This window comes from Canis aureus, chromosome 34, assembly GCF_053574225.1.
Source record: "Canis aureus isolate CA01 chromosome 34, VMU_Caureus_v.1.0, whole genome shotgun sequence".
NCBI lineage: Eukaryota > Metazoa > Chordata > Mammalia > Carnivora > Canidae > Canis > Canis aureus.
In genome coordinates this window covers 13,338,406-13,357,283 of record NC_135644.1, presented here as the reverse complement: position 1 = coordinate 13,357,283, position 18,878 = coordinate 13,338,406, and positions in this window count along the sequence as shown.

Below are 18,878 nucleotides of genomic sequence, written 5' to 3'. Positions count from 1 at the left end.
CAAGAAGTCCAGCAGTTCAAAATGCCAGAGTCAAAACATCGCGGACACAGGTCCAGGCATTCTGACTTAATAGAAACTTTTCCATTTCATAAGTACCAAGTATTTTATAAGTCTTCTAAGTACACTCTCCATGATTTGTCATTTCACCTCAACAAGTTGGTACAGATACGGTATGCCTCTGAATTTCTGGCTGTCATGATCTGCTCCATTACAGGATGCCACGGTTTGGTTGTGCCAACTTGTTCAGGATGTAGCCTCATGGAAATTTTAAATTATAGACACTGTATAGAGGCTTGTAAAATCTCTTGCCACCACTGGATTTGAGAAGCTCCAGGTAGGCCAGGATGCCCTCCCTGGGAAAGTCAGAACATAAGACCTGGGCTTACTTCTGTCTATCTGCTGGTGTTAAAACTGATTTATAAGATTGCAGAGGTGGAGGGAATGCCAGATCCATGGTCAAACTTGTCAAGACTTCAGGGTAGCAGGCACCAGTGACTTCTAGCTCAATTGCCTTTCCCTTTGACTGATGAGCTGGCCAAATAATGACTGCATGGCCAAAGCAAGAGGGTTCATAGAATGAAGACGACTTGTGGCCTCCTAGCTCATTTATTCAAAACCAAAATCAAGATTTATCTCCAGAACCAATGATCCCTTATCCTCAACAGTTCTGCCAAAATGCTTTCCTTACCACCTATAGGAATCCCACTCAGGCCTCAAGATCCAGGGGGACAGCTTGCTTCTCCCTCCACTTCTCCCGTCCTGTACCCCTTTGATGACTCACTCCTTTGTGACAATACTTAACCCGTCAAACCCACTCCCATGAAGGTCGTCCTCTGTGAGAACAGGGCAGTCCTGCCCAAGAATGTGTTGACAGGGAAGCAAGACTTAACCTCTGAGATTTAAGCAATGGAACGGCCACAAATGCTGCAACGCCTCTCAGGCCCGAAAAACATGTTTGCCAATCAGACTGGAAGTACGAAGTAATCCAAGGAGAGGAGTCTTTCAGAGGTGGTAGGAGGGTTAGGGGATGGGTGTGGAGACAGCCAGAGGGGGGCAGTCGTGGAGGCCCCGAATAAGGTGACCCACAAAGGAAATGGAGAGCCTTACTATCCACGCCAGGCCTTCTTGCAGGCTGCAATCTGTCCAGCCATTCGTGGAGACCCTTTAAGCAGGACAATATTATCCAGCAGAGACCCTTCCAAACTGACACGAGAATCCACTCAGCTGGGGAAATACGAACTTGCCACAGAGACGGTCCTATGGGCCCCACTCCTGCTCACTTCAGCATCACCTTTTGCCTCTCCCGCAGCAATCAAATACTAGGCTACAGCCACGCTGAACTGCTGGCGTGTTCCCTCCTGGCTTCAAGACTTTTAATCCCTCCATCTAGCTTCCCCTGCACCGTGTGGCTGGGTCATCCGTTAGCTCTCTAAGACATCACTGCCTCACAGAAACCTTCCTGGGTCCCCAGGTCTGGGTAAGGCCCTTCCTCATGAGAAACTTTTGGTTACTCAATCATATATACCCCCCAGTGATATAATGGTCCCCCAGTTTGGTTATCTGTGTTCCTTACTAGGCTATCAGCTCTATGAAGGCAGGGACCGTGCCTATCTTGATTACCAGTGTGTCTCCAACATATAGTTGGTACTAAGTCTTTTTGCTGAATTAATGCATTAACTGATGAATTTATGAATCAGGCTAACACACCATTAAGTCATCTCAATTCTTATTCTAATCCTCTGCTCATTAAGTGATTCCTGCAGTGGTGTAGGAGTCTCCAACCCACTTTAGAGTTATATTTCTGGTGTTAAAATAATTGCCATTCTGACTTTATACATCAGTCTTCTGTGAGCTTTGCCAATGTGAGTTGGCCCCTGAGACCGAGACACTGATTACATTTGGGGCTTATCACTGACAGCAGATTGTGGATATGCCAAGTCCCTCCCCCCCCCAAAAAAAACAGGTCAGCCTATTCTTCTCAAGAAGCAGCTCTTTGTATCAGAGTGAACTTTACCTCCTTTCCATTTTGAATTTCTAGAGTATAGCGCTATAAACACAGGCTCTCAATAAATGCCTGTCATGGGAATAAAAAAAAAAAAAAAAAAACAGAAATATTTTGTATGTGAAAGAAATCCAAACACAGACATTGTCCTTTTAGACGTTTATAGAGTCTCACTACAAGGCTTTCCTTTCCAGAGGCCCAAAGTCCTGTCTTTTTAGCGACTAGCAATGGTTCCTAATCCTAGCGCGCTCTCCACTGTAGCTTCGAAAAGTACATAAAGCTTTACTGAAAGTCTGACCTGGCAGTTTTCCTTTCTCATACCCAAAGGTACCAGGCGCTTTCCTGATGCCAGATGACGCCTGTTCTGGCTGAGACTAGGGGGAGGCTTGACGTTGGTGCAGGGACAATTCAAGATCTGTCAGCTGGTTGCGGCTGATTATCAAGATGTCCAAACTGGCTCCTTTGCTATGTGTAAGCAATTTAATTTTGTGCCTAATTTTAATCTGCAGCGTACTGTATGTCTACATCTGCTGTGTTAAAGCATTCATTAGCATTTAAAGGGGGAGCTGATGGTATTGATCACTCTTATTAAAACCAAAAACAGTCATTCGGCAGTAACTGATGAGCATTCTCTTCAACTACTGAAGTCACAGCCAAAGTTTATGGACTCAAAACACCGGCAGAAATGGAAAACGCAATATTAAAGCAGGGATATTAAAGTGGCATCTGTTAGAAGCATTTACCGTTTGCTACCGCCTACCCAGCCCCCAGCGTCGCCGATTGTGAACTTCTCCATCACAGGAAATTTCATTTTTTTCCCCTGAATTTTACCACCAGGCAGAGTGCCTGGCACAGAGTAGGTTCTCAGTAAAGTTTTTGATGAGGGAATAAATTAAGGAAGGAAGGTGAACTAACCAGTGCCTGTTTTATAAATCCTCTACGTGGACTATATTTTTCTTACAGGCATCGTACCAGGCATCTATTGCTGTGTAATAAATCACCCCAGAACTTTTAGTGGCTTAAAGGAAGAAGAGACATTTGTCATCTGACATAGTTTCTGTGGGTCAGGAGTTCAGGCATGGCTTAGCTGGCTGATTCTGGCTCAGGTTTCTGATGAAGTGCTGGTCAAGGTGTTCACCCGAGCCACCTTCATCTGAAGACTTGACTGGGGCGGAGGGTCTGCCACCAGGACGGTTCTCTCACATGGTGTTGGTTGCTGGCAGGAGGCCTCTGGTCCTCTTCATGTAGGTATTTGCACATACTTGTGACATGCTGGTTGCATTCCCCCAGGGGCAGTGAGCCAGGAAAGTAAGGTGGAAGCCACATGTATTTTATGACTTAGCCTCAGAAGTCACACAGAGTCACTTCCCATAATGTCCTACCGTTCACACAGGTCAGCCCTATCGCACAGGAGGGGACTACCTAAGGGTGCAGGTCCCAGAATTGAGAGTCACCGAGTCACCTTGCAGGCTGGCTTATCACAGGCACCTTAAGATCTCTGGTGGGGGCAGCTCTGGTGGCTCAGTGGTTTAGCACCACGTTCAGCCCAGGGTGCAAACCTGGAGACCCGGGATCGAGTTCCATGTGGGGCTCCCTGCATGGGGCCTGCTCCTCCCTCTGCCTGTGTCTCTCCTTCTCTCTCTCTCTCTGTGTCTCATGAATAAATAAATAAAATCTTAAAAAAAAAAAAAAAGATCTCTGGTAGTACCTGAGTGGCTCAGTGGTTGAGCATCTGCCTTGGGCTCAGGTCATGATCCTGGGGTCCTGGGATCGAGTCCCGCATCGGGCTCCCTGCATGGAGCCTGCTTCTCCCTCTGCCTATGTCTCTGCCTCTCTCTGCATCTTTTATGAATAAATAAGATCTTAAAAAAAACAGATCTCTGTACCCCCTAACTGCAGTTAGAGGTCTTTCTCTGAACTTTGCCTTTTCTGCTTCGTTTACAGTTTCCCACAATCTAAAATTTGAACCTGAGCGTGCCTCAACTGAGTGTTAGAGCAGGAAGGCATCGTGGAGACCGTCAGAAGTTCAGTACCCTCTCTTTACAGAGGAAGAAACCAAAGCCTGTTGGAGCAACATAGCAACCATCCAGCAACTTAGCCAGTGACAGGCAAGGGCAGAGCTCAAGGCCACCCCTTGGGGCTCTCCTCTACACTCTTCTCATGGAAGCTCGTGCTTCCCAAAACGTTGTTTAATCACATGTTAAAATTAATGTTATTGAGGTCTGGCAGCTATCAGTTAACGCTTTATTTTAGGACAGTTGGATCTTCTTAAGTCTCCATAAAAACTGGGGTAGTCTTGGTGGATTAGTAGGTATGAGAATGCTTCTAAAAAATATCAGGACAATTCATTTCCTCTGTCTTTCATCAGGCCTTTGTTGGCTTCCTCTGGATTTCTGGTGCTTTAGAGACAGCATCTGTTTTATGGAATACGTGCTCCTAATAAAGTTGTCTGCAGAGTACATTTTTATGCACAATTCAGTCAAGTAAACATTGGCTGCGGCCCTACTGTGTGTTTGACACTGGCCCTGCATGCTTTGTGATCTCCATTGTAAATTCAGAAACAAATCTCAGAGGTAGGGGGAATTATTTTCCTGTAGACTAAACTAGAAACATAAAATGGAGAAAAGAAATCATTTATTTTGTGGGCCAGGAATAATTCCTTCCCCACTTCTTTGCGGATCTTTGGCTCTTTCTGCATAGCAGCCCCCTGCTTCCCCTTCCTCTCACTGCATTTCATCCTAGCCTGGGGCACCTGTGTCTCTGAACTTCCAAGTTTCCAGGACTTCACTTACCCAATTACTCTTTGTTTTTAAAAAATGCCTAAAAATCACTAGTTCCTGTGTTTAGTATAAAACACTCAATAAGGATCTATCCTTAAATGTGAACCATTAGAGCAAATCACCGTCTTGTTTTATTGAAGAATCAAAATGACTTTACTGAGAACGAGCGATCCAATGCTAGGTGGTCAATTTTCAGAAATCCCATACTTCTTACCAACTTACAGATGAAGTTCCAGGCAAACTCAAAGGAAAACAACACCATTTGCTTGTTTAATGGAGGTTTCCTGATAAGAAAGTCTCATCCTAGCTAGTTCAAACATAATTAAGCTTACTTTGATGTAATATAAAATATATTGTGGAAGAAATAATTATGATGAGAGTTAACATTTAGTAACTGATTACTATGGGCCCAGTCATGTGCTAAGCCCTTTGCTCATTAATCTCCCTAATCAACCCTATGAGGTAGACTCTATCATTATGTCCATTTTTCTTCCTCAGGAAGAAACTGAGGAATAGAGAGGTTAGCTATTTGCCCGAGGTGATTCAAGAAGTGCACTGCAACAGGGTAAGACCCCAGAAAGACTGGTGTTGGAAGGCTGCTCAGAATTCCAAGTGGCTCTCAGTGCCTGGGCCGGGTCCCTGGATCCTTACTCCCATGCTCCACCATTAAAGTGACTCAGCTACGCCCACGTGGCTGCTGCCTTCCAGGCCACCGACACCTGATGTTTGGTGCTCTCCCATATTTCAGTCTGCGCCAGTACTGCTTCCCATCGTGGTGCCTCTTCATTAACTCTCAGCGACAGCCCCTACATTTATTTATTTATTTATTTATTTATTTATTTATTTATTTATTTATTTATTTAAAGATTCTATTTATTTATTTATTCATAGAGACACAGAGAGAGAGAGAGAGGCAGAGACACAGGCAGAGGGAGAAGCAGGCTCCATGCAGGGAGCCTGACGTGGGACTCGATCCAGGGTCTCCAGGATCACACCCTGGGCTGCAGGCGGCGCTAAACTGCTGCGCCACCAGGGCTGTCCCAGCCCCTACCTCTAACTCCTAATAATTGCTTCTATATTCCTTTTTTCAAAGTCGCCCAGAGAGTCAGATTCAGTGTGGCCCAGCTAATGTTTTTAAGACAGACCTGAGAAGTCACAGGTTGTTCAGCACACCCTAGTTTGGCCAGGTGTCCTCCCTAGTCCTGTGGCCTATGAAGAGGAGTGTGAGGATGGCAAAGGATAGAAAGTATGGCCATCTAGGCTGTAAGGTCTTGCAGCTGCAATGATTTCTCTTAGAAGAGGGTACAGGCATACTTTCCCAGCAAACTTTTATCCTCTATTATCTAATCTACACCATTTACCAGAAGGGCATATTCCAAGTAATAGGCTGAATTTACTAAGTTTTTTTTTTTTTTTTTTTTTTTGGTGGCAATCATAAACTCTACCAAGAAAATTATGCAGATAAAAATTTTTGCTTTGTAAACAAGACTGGATTGTGAGTAGGAAACCTACACTCCTCCTGTGTACACCACCACACTCATAACACTTCTCATGCCAGATGTGTGGGGCTTTCTGCCCACTCTGAGCAATTCTGCAAATCCAGTGGGGTGTCCTACAATTTGATTCCATTTTGACGCTGTCTTCCTAGAGATCCCATGGGTTAAGGGCTTAGCACACAAGACTGCTCCCCGCACTTCAGATGCCAATCACAAGTCCAGGTTGTCACCTGTGCTTCTGACCAGCTATAAATTATGAGGTTCTCAGGTGGGATCCTTGGGTTCAATAAGTTGCTAGAGCAGCTCACTGAACATAGGAAAACAGTTTACTTATTATTTTTTAATAGATTTTATTTATTTATTCATGAGAGACACACAGAGAGAGGCAGAGACACAGGCAGAGGGAGAAGCAGGCTCCATGCACGAAGCCCAATGTGGGACTGGATCCTGGAACCCTGGGATCTTGCCCTGAGCTGAAGGCAGACGCCCAACCACTGAGCACCCAGGCATCCCTACTTATTATTATTTACCAGTGTATCATAAAAGGATATGATAAAGAATACAGATGAACATCCAAATAAAAGAGATGCAAAGGACAGGTATGTGGGAAGGGGCGCAGAGCTTCCGTGTCTCTCTGGGTGGTGCATCACCCTTCCAGCACCACTATTGTGTTCACCAACCCACCAAGTTCCCCAAACCCATACTATTGGGGATTTTTATGGAGGCTTAATTATGTAAGCGTGATCAATGATTAACTCCACTTTCAGCCCCTCTCTCCCCTCTGAAGAATAGATGATGGGGCTGAAAATTCCAAGCTTCTAATCAAGACTAGGTCTTTCTTGTGACAAGCCCCCACCTAGGAGCCTAGGTATTCCTATCACCCAGGAACCTAGGTATTCCTATCACCCAGTAAATTGCAAGGGATTGAGGAGCTTGGTGTCAGGAGCCAGAGGCAAAACAAAATATTAGAACAAAAGATGCTCCCAAGTGCTCTTCTTATTTAGGAAATTACAAGGGTTTTAGAAGCTCTGTGCCAGCAACCAGGGGCAAAGACCAATATACAATTTTTTTCCTATTATTTCACAGACTGGATAACTTTATATACCAAGGTATAATCACTTCAACCAATATTTAATTGAACCCCTACTACAAGCAACAGCAAGGATACACTTCCTAAGAGGTGGAATAGAGTTTGTAGGATCTGAGAGCTAGGAAGGACTTACTATTCCCAAGTGTCCCCCAAACTGGGCAGATGTATTCAAAAGGTCACTGTTCTTTAAGAAATCTTAAAGATTTGTGTTTGTACTCTTTTTTTTAAAAATATTTTATTTATTTATTCATGAGAGACCCACAGAGAGAGAGAGAGAGAGAGGCAAAGACACAGGGAGAAGGAGAAGCAGGCTCCATGAAGGAAGCCCGATATGGGACTCGATCCCAGGACTCCGGGATCGCACCCTGGGCTGAAGGCAGGCGCCCAACCGCTGAGCCACCCAGGCATCCCTTGTGTTTGTATTCTAATAATCATCTGAAGAATATATGAGCACATTTTGGATCATCTGCACAAACACTTTAAATCTATGCACTGCCCTGCAATTTTGGTATTTGAGTTTATTTTTGTTGATGCTAAATGGCATCAACATTCATTTTGGGGGGCAAATGATAAAAGGAAAACTTACCCACCTACACGAACTATTTTTATGCCAAAACTCACAGCACGCAGTGGTCTGGTTTCCTGGTGGTTTGAACAGAGAAAAACGGCGACAGAATTAAGTGAAGGCACTACATTCATGATGGGAACAGCAACCCTACTTCAAAAAACATCATTCTTCATATCCAGTTACTGTGCTCAAGCTTGATTTTCAGCTTAGAAGTTAGTTTGGGTTGTACAGCTGAATGACAATTACTGCAGAAGGCAATGAGTATATGCTTTCTTGGGTAGTAGTGTTTATTTTTAAGTAACATTATAACTAAAATAATTTATTGAATTTAATAATTCTTAATTCTTTTCCTTTTAATTTAATAATCTAATACTAATTTAGTTGTTGGGATTTCACAATTCTCTCTTATGTTTTTATTTATTTATTCATTTAAGTAATCTCTACACCTAATGTGGGGCTGAACTCACAACTCTGAAATTGGGTCACATGCTTCTCTGATTGAGTTAGCCAGGCACCCCAGTTCTTTTCCTTTTTTTTTTTTTTTAAAGATTTTATTTATTTATTCATGAGACACACAGAGAGAGAGAGAGAGGCAGAGACACAGGCAGAGAGAGAAGCAGGCTCCATGCAGGGAGGTTCCCGTGGGGAACCTGATGCAGGACACAATCCTGGCACCCCGGGATCACGACCTGAGCCAAAGGCAGGTGCTCAACCACTGAGCAACCCAGGTGCCCCAGGACTAGCTTTTTATACCTATCTTCTTTCCTAGACCCCAACTCTGGGAGGCCTGTCAGTCCTTGCCTAGCTGGATCATCTGTGATTTTCTATTTTTTTTAATTTAAATATATTTGACATATAACATTGTAAATTTAAGGCATACAACATGTTGGTTTGATACATTTATGTATTATGATTGCCACTGTAATGATAATTAGCACCTTCATCACATCACGAAATTATTTCTTTTTAGTGGTTGGAATAATCAAGATCTAGTCTCTTGGCAAGTGTGAGGATTACAATACTGTTGTCTATATTCACTATAATGTGCCTTTGATCTATAGAACTTATTTCCTACTGAATGCAAGTTTGGGCCCTTAAACAACATCTTTCCTATCTCTACTCCTCACCACCACCCAAGCTCCTAGTAACCCTTATTTTATTCTCTATTTCTATAAGTTTGGATTATTAATTTGTTTATTTATTAAATTTATTTTAAAGATTTATTTGATAGAGAGGGTGCATGCCCACGAATGAGGAGGGGGCAGAGGAGAAGGGAGAGGGAATCCTTGAGCAGACTCCCTGCTGAGCGTGGAGCCCCTGCCCAGGGGAGGATCTCAGGACCCTGAGATCATGACCCGAGCCAAAACCAAGAGTCAGATGTTTTACCAACTGAGCCACCCAGGCACCCTGAGTTTGGCTTTTTTAGATTCAACATATACATGGTATCACACGGTATTTGTCTTTCTCTGACCTGTTTCACTTAGCACAATTTCCATCCATATCCTTCCAGTGGCAGGATTTCCTTCCTTCCTGCGGCTGAATAATATTCTATTGTACATACACCACATCTTTATCTACTCACCCACTGACCCGCACTTAGGTTGCCTCCATCTCTTTGCTACTATGCATAAGGCTGCCACGAACACAGGAGTGCAGCTACCTCTTCAATATCAATACTGGATATATACCCAGAATTAGGATTGTTGGATCGTAAGATGTACCTATTTTTAATTTCTTGAGAAAGTGCATACTGTTTTCCATTAGTTTTCTAACATCCTTTTCCTGCCTTTTTTCTCTCTCCCATCCTCAGTAGTAGCAGTAATTGTAACTACAGTTTAACTATAGCTTAATACGTGCCTGGTCCTTGGTAAGCATTACCCTGTTTAATGTCGAATTGGATTTCTCCAATTTTAAACTGTCTTCAGTTTTGTTTTGTTTACCATTTTGTTTTTCCTAGGTCTTTGTCTCTTAGAAATTTTTTTCTTTTTTTCTTTTCTTTCTTTCTTTCTTTCTTTCTTTCTTTCTTTCTCTCTCTCTCTCTCTCTCTCTTTCTTTCTTTCTTTCGTTAAACTCAGTAGCTTTTCCAGGTCTTTGTCTCTTAGAAATTTTCTCTCTTTTTTTCTTTTCTTTCTCTTTCTTTCTTTCTTTCTTTCTTTCTTTCTTTCTTTCTTTCTGTCTTTCTTTCTTCTTTCTTCTTTTTCTTTCCTTTCTTTCTTTTTTCTTTCAGCTCAGTAGCTTTTCCAGATGAATAGCTGAGTGTTCCCAAAAGCTGGCACTTTCAACCTAAATCACACTGCCCTGTCTACTAAATTAATGATACTTGTCTACTGACTTCTTTTTTTTTTTTTTTTTTTTTGTCTACTGATTTAATGATACTTGTCTAGTCATTACCTTAAGAACTTTCTGTTGTCTTTAAAAAGAGACAGTTCAGGGGATCCCTGGGTGGCTCAGCGGTTTGGCGCCTGCCTTTGGTCCAGGGCGCGATCCTGGAGACCCGGGATCGAATCCCACGTCGGGCTCCCGGTGCATGGAGCCTGCTTCTCCCTCTGCCTGTGTCTCTGCCTCTCTCTCTCTCTCTCTCTCTCTCTCTGTGTGTGTGTGTGTGACTATCATAAATAAATAAAAATTTACAAAAAAAAAAAAAAAAAAAAAAAGAGACAGTTCGGGCAGCCCAGGGGGCTCAGTGGTTTAGCGCCGCCTTGGGTCCAGGGCCTGAACCTGGAGACCCGGAATCGAGTCCCACGTTAGGCTCCCTGCATGGAGCCTGCTTCTCCCTCTGCCTGTGTCTCTGCTCTCTCTCTCTCTCTCTCATGAATAAATAAATAAAATCTTTAAAAATAAAAAGAGACAGTTCATTTTGTTTGGGGTGGAGCTGTGGTCATTTGGTGCCCGATAAAATCCAGTTTACATGCTGGAAGAAACCTCTTTTTTTAGATTGTTCTGCTATGAGCTGCTTTCCGTAGTTAGATTCCTTGAAAGAAAACACTCCTCTTCTCTCAATCCATCATTTTTCATAGACAGGTTCCTCAAACACAGATAGAATACCAAACGAAACAATGTTCTTCCTTTCTGCAGTGCTTTATGGCCATGCCACAAATGCTGGGCCCCATAAGCAGGGCCACCACTGTGTTGAAAATCCTTATCTCTGTTCTACAGGGGTGAAAAGACTTCCCTGTGGTATCAGAAACTAGATATCTAGAGTGTTGTCTAAATTGGAATATGGGAGAATTTAAGTTTAGTCTTTAACTCAAATAAATCATTGTGGTCTCATTCACAACACTGTCATTACGAGACTGATTCCAGTGATGGCTACAGAAAAAAAAAAAAAAAACAGAATGAACGCTGTAGGGGAGGGAAAAGTTTTTCTCATCCCTCTTATGGTCTCTGGCTGAGTCTGAAAATTGAACTGACAAAAACCGATTAACAGGAGGAAAGCATACAATTTATAATAGAAAAATTTTCCTCTTTAATTTTATGTATATCTTAAAACAGAATTTTGCAGAAGATACCTATTCCCCCATCCCCACTGTGACGTGTTACATGGGATGGGTATCTTGAACTTCGTTCACAAGTTATTTGGGAGGGATCCCCAGATGGCTCAATGGTTTGGCGCCTGCCTTGGGCCCAGGGCGTGATCCTGGAGTCCTGGGATCGAGTCCTGCATCGGGCTCCCTGCATGGAGCCTGCTTCTCCCTCTGCCTGTGTCTCTCTGCCCCCCACCCCCGTCTCATGAATAAATAAATAAAATCTTTAAAAAAAACCCAACTTATTTTTGTTAACAAATTATACTAAAGTCTAGGCATATCTAAAAGTTGTATTTTTTTCTGCAGTTCCTGTAGGGGAGAAACACTTTTCCTTTCTTCCCTTCTAGTTTCTTTGACTGGTCTAATAATTACATTCACACTGGACAGGTTGACAGAAGAAAAATGTAATTTCATATGCACGAGAATCCCAAAGATAAGGGTCTCCCAGACAGGCAACTGAGGTTTACATCCCATTCTCCGCTAAGAAGAAAGGGGCAGAGGTCTAGGAGTTCAAAGGGAAGAAAGCAATTCACAGGAAGGTGGGAAGACCAGAGTTGGGTAAACAAATGTCCGTTGCGCAGATCAGACTTTCTAACGTAAAAAGTTATCTCCGGTAATACCCTTTTGCTGCTCAGTCCCCCACCTGAATTCTCATAGGCAGTTAAGGAAGAGGTAAAAAAAGAAAACTCTTCCTGAGTCCCTTAGGTCTTGACTGCCTTCAGCTCCAAATAATCCAGATGCCAAAGTGTCGCATTTTGAGGTCCCATATTCTGCTCCCTGTCACTCAGTAGCGTTGACGTTATATCAAGATGGAAAAGAAGGGCCTAACGCTGATTCTAGTTTAGAAACAATTTATTAAGAACACAAAAACCTATAAAGTAAGGCAATGGTTACCAATACACACTCTAGAGTTTGCTGATTACAGCATTTGAAAAACAACACTATGCAAGGGAAGGAAAAGGAATCCCATCACTTCTGCACTGATAGGGTTTGACCTTTAACACCAGGCAGATTTGGAAATGTGCCAAAGTCAACCAGGGTTGAGGGTAAGGAGCCCACCCTAGCTCAGCTGGCTGTTGGACCCACCCCGAAAAGCACTGGCTCATTTACCCAAGTAACTAGGCCAGAAAAGGCCAAAACCTAAATAAAATAAAGATCTCTGGCTTTTTTTTTTTAAGGTCATCCTAGAGAGATTATTACTTTTTTTTCTCCTTCCTGAAGGGGAGCCAAATGTATCACCCCAAAACAAGCCTCTGTGTATAGGGATTCTTTTGAGGTAATCAGTTTTAAGAAACAGCAGATGCAGGAGAAGCTCTGAAGAGTAGAGGTTACCCTTTTGTAAGGAAAATCTACATTTATAAGGGAAATTTACATTAGAAAGGAGGCCTGCACCAGGAAGAGAGCTACTGCCAGTAACTTTTTCACCTGAAGGGCTTACCTGTAGGACCATCTTTGTTTACCAAACATCCTTCTTCCCACTTTCCCCTCATTTGCTTTTCCCTTTGAAGCCCCAGCTGGTTTCCTGGTGCTTAGCTCAGGATGGTATATACTTCGCAATGGTCTTTCTAGTCATCTTGAGAAACTCCTATTTCTGAGATGTTAGTATGAATATATGTAATTAAGCTGGTTTTATTTTTCTCCTGTTAAACTATCTTCTATTGTGGAAGCTGAGGGGCTGGGGGATCTTGGCCAAGAACTCAGAAGGATAAAGAGAAAATTATTTTCCTCCTCTGTATCACCTAGAAAGCAAAGCTCTTATTTCCCTAAGATTACTACGAAATAAGAATAAAATAAGCATTTTTTTTAAGAGAGGGAGAAGGGCGGGGGGTGAGTAGGGACAGAGGGAGAGGAAGAAAGAGAACCTTCTGTAGGAGCCACATCCAGTGTGGAGCCAAGGCGAGGCTCCCAGGGGCTAGATCCCAGGACCCTAAGATCATGACCTGAGCCGAAATCAAGAGTCTGATGATGCTTAAGCAACTGAGCCACCCAAGTGTCCCTTTAATAAGTATCTTTAAAAGATAAAAGGATATATTTGTAAGTGTTCAGTTCATACCTGGTTTCCACCATGGGCTCAATAAATTATAGCTATAATCATTATTGTTGGGGATCCCTGGGTGGCTCAGTGGTTTGGCAGCCGCCTTCGGCCCAGGGCGTGATCCTGGAGCCCTAGGATTGAGTCCGACGTCAGACTCCCTGCATGGAGCCTGCTTCTCCCTCTGCCTGTGTCTCTGCCTCTCATTCTCTCATTCTGTGTCTCTCGTGAATAAATAAATTTTAAAAATCTTTTTAAAAATCGTTGTTATTAGTTTTTAATTATATCTTAAAACTCAAATTAAAATGGCCAGGCCAGAGATGAAAACAGTAACACCCCACTCTAGCTATCACCCAGGTGAGTGCGTACACATCTGTTTTGGTCTGTTTATTCATCTTTGCTTATACCATTGTCCCTGGTCCTTTTCTTTGTTTTGTTTTTATATTGCTTTAAGGATGCTATAGTAGTGGTGGATCAAATTTTATATTCCTTACGATTTTACAATCCAGTTGACTTTCCCATCAGAAGAAATACACTTGTTGCCTCCAAGCCTTGGCTATTTTAAGGGCTGTACATCAGTGACTAGATTGTACAAGTTTTACATTCCTAAACACTAAATATCATGGTGGCTTGGTAAATTGCAAAATCCTGTAAATTTTTAACGGGATCCAAGGTTCTAATCTGGTATTATTGCACTAAAAAGTTTATTTATTTTTTAAAAAGAATTATTTATTTATTTCTTCTTGAGAGACAGACAGAGAGAGAGAGAGAGAGAGGCAGAGACACAGAGAGGGAGAAGCAGGCTCCATGCAGGGAGCCCGATGTGGGACTTGATCCTGGGACTCCAGGATCATGCCCTAGGCTGAAGGCAGGTGCTAAACCACTGAGCCACCCGGGCTGCCCCTTGCACTAAAAAGTTTAAAGGGGGATCCCTGGGTGGCGCAGCGGTTTGGCGCCTGCCTTTGGCCCAGGGCGCGATCCTGGAGACCCGGGATCGAATCCCACGTCGGGCTCCCGGTGCATGGAGCCTGCTTCTCCCTCTGCCTATGTCTCTGCCTCTCTCTCTCCTCTCTGTGTGTTGTGACTATCATAAATAAATAAAAATTAAAAATAAATAAATAAATAAATAAATAAATAAATAAATAAATAAATAAATAAAAAGTTTAAAGGTGTGTATGTGATGGGGTACCTGGATGGCACAGTGTGACTCTTTGTTTCAGCTCAGGTCCTGATATCAGGGTTGTGAGGTCAGGCTCCAAGCTCAGTGCAGAGTCTACTTGAGATTTTCTCTCCCTCTGCCTCTGTCCCTCTTGCTTGTGCATGCACTCTCTAAAATAAATCTTTAAAAAAAAAATAAAGAGGTGTGTGTGTGTGTGTGTGTGTGTGTGTGTGTGTAAAAACAAAGTCTGAAAAGATAAACAATAAAATATTTATCTCTGGGTGGTAGTATAACAGGAGCTTTGTATTTTCTCCTTGTGTCCATTTAATACCTCCAAAGTGAGCGTGAATTACTTGCATTATTTTTTAGTTAGAAATGTACTAATGTAAACATTATAATCAAATATCTTTAGATAAATCTACTAGGGAGGGCTTTCTGTCTCCTCGGCCTGGTGAGTCCTCTTTGTATCTCACCAGGCCCTGAAGGAATCATACCAGTTATCTATGATGTGCCCACTTTGCTGTCTGCACCCTTAATTCCAGCCAGACATTTTCAAAAGGCAACCAACAAACCTGAGTACAAATTGATGCCATTGCTACTGAAAAGATCTCTGAGTTTTTACTCTATTAGATGTGAGCTGACAGTTTCATCTTTGAGACTGAGACAGACCTAAATTTTAATCTGTCACTTAGGAACTATATCATGTTGGACACACGTTCCCAATCTATAAAAATGGGTACAAGACTCCTGACTTCACAGGAGAGTTATGACTATTAGGGATGAGTGTAGAACTCCAAGGTGCCTGGCAAGAGCCAGCATTCAACAGGCAGTAGCTATGTGTATGGTTCTTCTCTGTAGGTATCGCAGCAAGTGGTCCTTTTTCTTTCCACCACCCCCTAAGTATGAACCTCTCTGAACAGCAGGCTCTCCTAACACAGCCTTGCCAGTAAAAGAGAACCAGCTCGCACTCTTTGCTGTTGAAATGATAAGACGTATACACCCCTTAAGAGAGTACTAGTTATATATCTATTTTTAGATTTTTTACTATTGTATATGTGAAACATATACGATCTGTACTTAAGTCAGTTGTTTATACTGATCTAGCAGCTGATTAAACGAGTAACAAATCATAAATGTTCCTGCTAATCCCAGAATAACAAAGCTTTTGTCCTGCTTTCCCCACCAGTACTCTTAAAGACCTTCTTCTCTAAATAATCAAGTTGATAAAATGCTTTATGGGCAGGGTTCACTTTTAGATTCAATATCTCTGAATCTTTTTTTTTTTCCTATCTGTTTGACAATTATCTCCTAATCTATATTTCTAAATTTGCCAAGGCTACAGCCAGAGGTCTCTCAAATCAGACTGCCTTGGCTCAGATTCCAATTCACCATTTTCAAACCATGTGATAAGTTACTTAACACCACTGTGTTTCAAATTCCTCCACAGTATAATAAGTAGCTATCCTATCTCATTAAGTAAAGTGCTTAGAACAGTGAGAGCCCTGTATAGAGTAAGTAGCCATTATTTTATGTGATCAATATTATAAAAGTGAAATATAGGGGCATCTGGGTGGCTCAGTAGGTTAAGCGTCTGCCTTCATCTTAGGTCATGGTTCCAGGTCCTGGGATCACCCCATGTTGGGAATACTTCTCCCTCTCCCTCTGCTCCTCCCTGTCCCGCTCATACTCTCTCTTTGTCATGAATAAATAAATTAAATAAATAAATAAAATCTTTAAAAATAAAATAAAAGTGAAATATACTCCAAGAACACTTGTAACTCCATCAGAATGGCAAACCGTCTACCTGCAGGATTCTCTTTCAAATGATAACCATTGTCAGAAAACCATTCAATGTGCATATAATTGTCATAGCAAAGACAACAGGACATACGCAGACATGCTCTAAAGTAATTTCTGCGTGACAGATGTTACTGGAAGTTGAGTGGCAGACCATTATTCACTCCTGTGGAGAAACCTGGTTTGGGGGTTTCCCATAAACTACAGTAATAACTAGTTGGCTCTGCTACCAGTCACGTTCAGTCATTTCAGATGTGTCTGAATGCGGAGTTCCTTAGTATTTGTTTAATCCCCGGTTTCCTCTCCTTTATTCCAGCCTCCCCCAGCAGATGTCCCCACACATGTGGGAGTACTTGAGGAAGTCCAGCAGAAGCATACCCCTCAAGGGGACACATCAAAACTATACGCTGACCATTATCTAGAAACTAGATGAGCTGATGGCAGGGCACGAAGTTTCTCATTCTTCGTTCCTCCCTCCCCACTGTGTGCAATCACTCAAAACACGGATCTCTGTACGTGCCAGCACCAGTGATGATCCTGTAACCAGGTGAAGCAGTACCGTGGAGGATCAAACCTCTGCCTTGTAAGCCCATGTTTTCCACAAACCCAACTCCCAGAGATATTGAAGATGTGCTTCAAAGACACTCATTTGAATTTTTACTTCCACAGTGCAATGCCCTCTGACCTAATTACTATTATCACTCAAACCCAGAAAAGACAGGTTACATTATTTGGCAATTGAGAGGGAAAAACCTGAACCAGAAAGATCTCCTGATATTTCATATCAACAAATTAGAAGAAAATAACACATCCCCCTGAAAAAGATGGATATCAGCAAAAATATCTTGTGATAGGCTACATGTGACGTGGAAGCAGTTTCATCTAATTTTTTATTCTAATAAAGTCCCAGAGCTCTCTAAGAATCACACTGTTGGTTGAGACAGGTTGGAGGTCATGGAGCAGTTTTATATGTCTAAAGTTGTAACAGTCTGTGGAAATTATATTTAACCATGTGTAAACATCTGGTGTGGAAAAACTGGATTGGCCCAATGGTAGGCCCAGCTGGAAAGCACCAGAGTGGTTAAGCTAAAGACTGCTGGAGCAATATCCCAGCTCTCTGCTATAGGAGATTACCAGGCAGAGAATACCTCCCAGGAGATTTTCTGGCCTCCCCTGAGGATCCAGGCTCACAAAGAGTTTGATTTTCCTTTCTCAAAATTTCTATACTACTTATAGTCTCATGTTTATATTCTATTACTGGATTTTAATGAGACTATGTAATAAAAGGTTAGATTAGTCTAATTGTTTCTTTTTTTTTTAAGATTTTACTTATTTATTCATGAGAGACACAGACTGAGAGAGAGGCAGAGACACAGGCAGAGGGAGAGGCAGGCTCCATGCAGGGAGCCCGATGTGGGGCTCAATCCCGGGACCCCAGGATCACGCCCTGGGCCAAAGGCAGGCACTAAACTGCTGAGCCACCCGGGGATCCCCCAGTCTAACTGTTTCTGTAGATTGGTCTTTCCTCACTATGTAGCTCTCTCCTTATTAGGATCATTGGTAATATCTTTTGAACATCCAGTAACTGCACAAAAGCAATAAGCACAGAGCAGGTGATACTCTCAACTCGACTGGATAAAAACACCAGTGTTCAAATGCCACACCAGCTTAGCGTGCTCCTTTTTTCCACATGTCAACAGGCAAACAAAACATGTGACTCATAGGGGCACCTGGGTGGCTCAGTGATTGAGCATCTGCCTTTGGCTTAGGTCATGATCCCGGGGTCCTGGGATCGAGTCCCACATCAGGGACTCCCCGCAGGGAGCCTCCTTCTCCCTTTGCCTTATCTCTGTGTCTCTCATGAATAAATAAATAAATAGCTTAAAAAACAAAACAAAACATGTGCTTCATAAAATAGATTAAAAAAATTTTTTTTAATTTCTTAGTAATCTCTGCAGCCAACATGGTGCTTGAACTCATGACCCCAAGAACAAGAGTCACACACTCTACTGACTGAGCCAGCCAGGTGCCCCAAAATAAAATACACTTAAATACTTAGGTAGCTATTGCATGTTTCTGGTATGGTAGAAAGACTTAGGGGATCCCTGGGTGGCTCAGTGGTTTAGCGCCTGCCTTTGGCTCAGGGCGCGATCCTGAAGTCCTGGGATCGAGTCCCGCGTCGGGCTCCCGGCATGGAGACTGCTTCTCCCTCTGCCTGTGTCTCTGCCTCTCTCTCTCTCTCTCTCTCTGTCTATCATAAATCAATCAATCAATCAATCAATCTTTAAAAAAAAAAAAGAAAGATTTATTAGCCAGGTGATCTGGTTTATAATACTAGCACTACAAACTACCTGTGTGACCTGGGGCAAATCACTTAACCTAGTCCATTTGGTCATGTAACAGATCTTTAATTATCATTTGATTTATTCA